Genomic DNA, 6,000 nt, shown 5'->3' on the forward strand with positions numbered 1-6,000 from the left:
GAATCTTGAGTGTATCCTCCAAAGTGTTAGCAATACCCCTAACTTGGTGTCGTCAGGAAATTTGATGTGCTCTCCTTCTATCCCCTCATCTAGATCATTTATGAAGATGTTGAAGAGAACCTTGAGGTACCCCATTTGTATGCTTCACTCCACAGATGGTATTCACTTATCTTCGCTACCGGTTCGCAAATGTGAATGCGCATGCGCATGCATAGTACAGTGGTGGGTTGCCCCCGGTTTGCACCGGTTCTATAGAACTGGTAGTAAAACCAGTGGGAGGCTCCACCCACTGACCTCAACATCATCAGAACGCTTCTGCGCATGCGCAGAAGAGCGTGCGCACGGCCCCATTGCAAAATGGTAGTAAAGGTAAGTAGAACCCACCCCTGGCGCAGTACCACCTCTTTGCATGCGCAGGACTTTCCGTGCATGCGCAGAGTGTCAAAAACAGGATGTGATTATGTCCAGGCAGGTGGGCGGAGCCTGCCGCTGCTGCTACCAGTTCGCCCGAACTGGATAGAACTGGCTGAATAACACCATTGCTTTTTTACTCCATGTAGATGAAGTTCTACTGAGGATTACACACTGAGTGTCATTGGACAGCCAACTGCGAATCCATCTGGTGGTGATGCTGTCTATCCTACAGTGTTCTATCCTACCAAGAAGGAGGTCTCGTCTACTTGTTCAAATATCTTACTGAAGTCTAAGTATGCTGTATCCACAGCATTTCCCTGATCCATCAATTTACTCACTTTATCAAAGAAAGCAATAAAGTTTGTCTGGCATGATCTGTTTTTAACAAACCCATGCTGGCTTCTGGTAATTGCTTCCGTTATGCAGCCATGCTGCTTTTAGCTGGGGTCTCTTACTTTTCTTTCTCTCTTGCGTTGTGGCTTTTATGATCTCATTTTTTTTTAGTTTCCCAAGCACCTTGAATTGCTTTTCCAATTCAAGTCAATTTAAGGCATCAAGAAAGTCAATTCAGATCTTAACTAGTACCTTAAAATTGGCTTGGGAAAAAAAACAGTTAAGGGAATTTTGAAAGAATTTTAAGGGTAGGGAGGACCATTTACCCTGCTCTTTCTGCTGAATTCCCCTTGAAGGACAGGAGACCAATTAACCACTTCTTGAACTACTGATATTTACTGGAGGAGAGTAAAAAAAAAATCAAGTTGGCAGATGAACACATGACCAGAGCCTCATGCTTTTGTATGTCTACAAAATGATGTATGTTAACAAAGGGCTGGAGCTTTAGTTGCACAGTTGGAACTTCACTCTTGACTTTTTTGAGTGCCTCCCACAGATGCCCCTGTTAAAATAACAACTATCCCTGTTGCAAAGCAACCACAAACTGTGCAGAGAAGTACTTTTTCTCCCCATTCAAGACCTTGGCTTGATCCAAAATCTGAGTATCACTAGACAGGGAGAACAACCTCTCTCTAGTCACCTTCTGTATAATATGGATAAGAAAATGACAGGTTGGGAAGAGTGACTCTCCTTGACTCTTGTGGTAAGATTTATGCCTTTTTAGAAACACAAACTTTGTGAATGTTTGTTGCCAATACACACCCCACATTCACCCAATCAAGTTATGTACACTGAAACCCACTGAAGTTTAAATATAACTGGAACCCTCAGTTGGTGTATTAGTCACCATGGAATCCTTCTGAGCATTTCTTTCTTTGAGTGGGTCCCAAGTGGCATTCTACAGAGAGACATTTTTCTGAGGGTGCCAAAGCCAGAGAACAATTGCACCCCCAAGAGTGCAACCACAATCCAACTCTGCCACCATCTTTAAATATGTTTTAGCATTTGAATTTACCAGCAGCTGTGCATTTCTGCCAGGCATCTATGGTGACCTGGATGAAAAATAAATTTCAAAGCTGTTTGGCATTTCCAATCCTGCAACTATCCAGGGGGCCTGATTCAATTGCAACTTCCGTTGTGATGTCTTTGGGCAACTTCCACAGTGTATATCTGGGTGTGCATCAGAAAAACCAGAGAGGAGAAGGAAGGAAGGAGGTGGGGGTATTGAGAAACAGAATAGCTCAAAGCAAAATGGCCATAGTAGCTAGCCTTATCAAGTTGCCCCTAAAATACAAAGCACGTGACCTCTACATTGGATCGAGCTGTTAACAACAAATTGTCCACCATTTCCATCCATTTTTGGCTGTTTTTTTTTTCTCCTTCCCTAAACGAATTTGTAGAAACAGCAACAACAACAACAACAACAACAACAACAACAACAAAAGTATTTTGAAAGGCAATTGGGAGGATCTGTGCATCTTTCCTGCAGTCTGCACCGAGCACCACCGCAATCATTAAAATACCCCTGCTGATTCCTTGCTGATGCCAGCAAGTGCATAGCGATGTCTCCTGCCAAACACTGGCAGGAGACGTAATTGCTGCATGCTATGTTACAAAGGCAATGGGGAGCAGGAAGAACATCAAATCGCTACATCGTTGAAAGTCCAAATTGACGCCCATCCTTATTGCTTCCAGGATAAATTTACTCGCTTTGAGAAGAGAGGGGAAAAAAAAAAAAGTAAAAGCAGAGAACTTTGCCTTTTTTATTTACGCGTGTATGTGTTCTAAACAGATTTAGCTTCCTAGGGCTGATTTACACTAGCTGTTGGCCTCAGTGTCAATAGCTTCAGAAAGCACAGGGCTGGCTGGTTGGCTGGTTGGCTGGCGTACGAGAGAAATGGGTACTGCTTCTGCAGAGGTAGATGCGAACAGGCAACTCCATAGAGGAACTGTCAACTGAATTGTTATGATGTCTACTGGGGCTTTTCAAACATGTCCCCTGTGATCGCGGAAGTCAGGGCTGCTGTGCAGAAATCTCTATCCAGAGGGAGGATTCATATCTGCAGCCCTGTAAGGTACGAGGAGGTGTTGAAATGAATGGAGCTGTCCTGGCTTCCAGTCCTGTCACCGAGCCATCCAATTCTGAGAATTATCCAGCCATCCATGCATTTTACCCTAAAGAATCACGGATGAGCTGCTAGCATCCTGACTATTCAGGGCACACTTGAGGACAATTAGGAAATGACAACACCTCTGGGACATTGATTTCACTTTCTAAACATTCTTCATTACTGTCCTTTAGTAGAGATTTTCTCCTCCGGGTGACTGGGCAGAGTTTAACATGCCAGGCGTTTTCTCTACTCTTCTTTCTGTTCAGTTTTGTGTTTTGGGTGAGGACTTCTGTCGGAGCTAAGGAAGGAGAAACCCACTTTGACAATGCAGGAGTTTTGTACTCTCAGTATGTCATAGCATCACTGAAATTTGGGACTGTCCTTGACACGCCTATGCTTATACCTTGGCGTCTTCTTATCTTTTATATTATAAATTAGTGCAGCTATGGCATTTGTGTTACCAGAATGGACTCTTTTTCCTCAACTCATATAGTTGTCCACATCCCAAGTTAGAAAACTTAGTTAAAAATGTCCTTGATATGATTATGCCTACAATCTGGCCCCTTTATTCCTGGAGGAATGCTGGTCATTTTTATAACAGTGGTACCTTTCTTCTGACAGTAGAGCAGAATGCTAGAAATGACACTAGTTATATTTCCCTTTAAAAATGGCCCTGGGACAAGTTAGTGGAGGTTTACTACATTTTAGATTTCTGTTGCATCCTTTTTACAGGTAGCTTTTGGCCTGTCCATCATGGTCGTAAGTGGTGATGGTCATAAGTCATCAGATAACTGGATATTTTTAATGACTTTTTTTTTTGCTGATGATAGTCCTAAAGGTGCTTTTTCAAGAGGCAACTGGACTTTCTTGTTTTTCTTTGAAGACATTTCGCTTCTCATCCAAGAAGCTTCTTCAGCTCTGACTGGATGGTGGAGAAATAGAAGGATTTATATTCCTTGCAGACAGCTGGTCATTTGCCTTCTTTTAGAGAGTCGTTGAGGCTACTTGGAGGTTTATCTGTGTCCTCAGGGTCACCTTAGTAGTGCAAATGGGTGTGGAGCCCATGTAAAAATTGTACAACCCTCTATCAACAAAGGGGGAGGGATACAACATCATCTATCTCCAATCTACAACAAAGTCCTTTCAGCAGTTCCAAGAAGGCTCCACACCCACTTGCACTATTCAGGTGACCATGAGGACACAGATAAACCCCCAAGTGGCCTCAACAACTCTCTAAAAGAAGGCAAATGACAAGCTGTCTGCAAGGAATATAAATCTTTCTATTTCCCCACCATCCAGTCAGAGCTGAAGAAGCTTCTGGGATGAGAAGTGAAATGACTTCAAAGAAAAAATAAGAAAGTCCAGTTGCCTCTTTAAAATGTACTTTTGGGACAACTACAACCTGGATGACTGAAAATCTCCGTAGACATTTGCTGGTGGTAGTTAAGCTAAGTGAACACACAATAAACCAACAGTCATTAAGCAAATCAATGGCCCACTTGGGCTAGTTTTCCCTAAAACTGGAAATAACTGCAGTTTTTCAGCAAAAACATCATAAAATATGACTGCAGGACACTGCAAACAGATGGCAGTTGCCAAGCACCTGAAGTCGATATACACTAACATATACAAACATAAAGTACTCTACAAATTCTAATTAGTATAAACCACTATAAAATCACTCATATCAAATTCTGATCAATCCAGAGTACACTCTCAAAATCTGCTAAACTTCAGGAGGGTACCTTGTATTTCTTTGCAAATCAACACAATCAAAATTCAAATTGCTCTAGAATTTTAGTCACTAAGTTTAATGCCGTGAATTATTTTATGAGAGCTGCCGTAAAAGTGGTTGAAATGGAAACAAAACCTCCAAATAAATAACTTTCTCTAAACTTAGAACAATGTTCTAACATATGGAAATCTTCACCATATGTTTGTATGATGTCCACAAATTAGAAATTGGAAATAAATGCATGCGGAATATAGTTTTATAAATTCACACAAACTTTCCTGATGTTAGAGCCCAAAAGCTTTCAGGACACAGGCTTCTGGACTAGAAAGTACTCTAACAGGTGTGACCACAAGGCCAGGTCAAAAAAATCAAGATGCCGCCATCTTTTGTTTACATCTGTTGTGACTTTTTTAACCATAACCTGTGGATACCTTTTGAAAGCTAAATATAATGTGGATAAATAAATAATATTATATTAATGTCTCAAGATGAGTAATGCAGCTTCCACATACCGTGTTTCCCCAAAAATAAGACACTATCTTATATTTTTTTGAAACCTGAAATAAGCACTTGGCTTTATTGCCATGCGCTCAAAAGCCCAATTGGGCTTATTATGAGGGGATGCCTTATTTTCGGAGAAACCGGGTATTACTACTGACACTCAAATGCTAGAGATGAATGATTCTCACAGGCATTGTTGATATTAACCATTATGGACATATCCGGTGATTTTTTTCCCAGAAATAAAAATACTCTAGTGACCTGGATATTCAGGTTTCTTGATATGTTTACGATTCACAGCAACAGTGCCATTATTTTAGTCTTTTCATGAGATTTGCCTGCGTGACGGCTATTTCCTCATAATTGACTATTTTTGCCAAGGTTCATCCATATCCAGTGCCAGTCCACCAACATTTAATCAGATGGAGGTATTTTTACAAGTTAGGTTGTCTGATCCTGTTGGGGTCACCACTAATCATGTGCAGTGTCTCCATCTGGACATTGATGACGGCAGAACACCTAGCACTTTCTTTCCTTGACACATATTATCAGTATAAATTGCACATAGCTGTGGACACTTGTTTAAAATGTGATTGCTGATGAGAATGGCAAGTCAGAGCGCTTTTATTGTTATGGCCTTTTGAGAGGGACAAGGCATTGCTCAATTGAATGGGGTATATTACTCTTCATTTCAGTGACCCCATACTCCTTGTATAATGCCGTTTGTTGTGGTGTCAGGGAATGCCTGTGAAATTAAAAATAAAATTCATACTAAACAAGTTGCAGCTATTTCTCTCAAATGTGACCTGAAGAAAAATTGGTCACAAAATTCTGTTTAATTTTTCT

The 6,000-nt window shown here is 41.0% G+C and overlaps 1 protein-coding gene across 8 annotated transcripts in view; it reads right to left on the bottom strand.

The window, feature by feature from the left end:
- Window positions 1-6,000, bottom strand: part of CADPS (calcium dependent secretion activator) — a 444,424-nt gene that overhangs the window by 143,611 nt on the left and 294,813 nt on the right. The window lies entirely within an intron of this gene.

This window comes from Pituophis catenifer, unplaced genomic scaffold, assembly GCF_029215685.1.
Source record: "Pituophis catenifer annectens isolate HBS135680 unplaced genomic scaffold, rPitCat1.0.hap2 SCAF_2, whole genome shotgun sequence".
NCBI lineage: Eukaryota > Metazoa > Chordata > Lepidosauria > Squamata > Colubridae > Pituophis > Pituophis catenifer.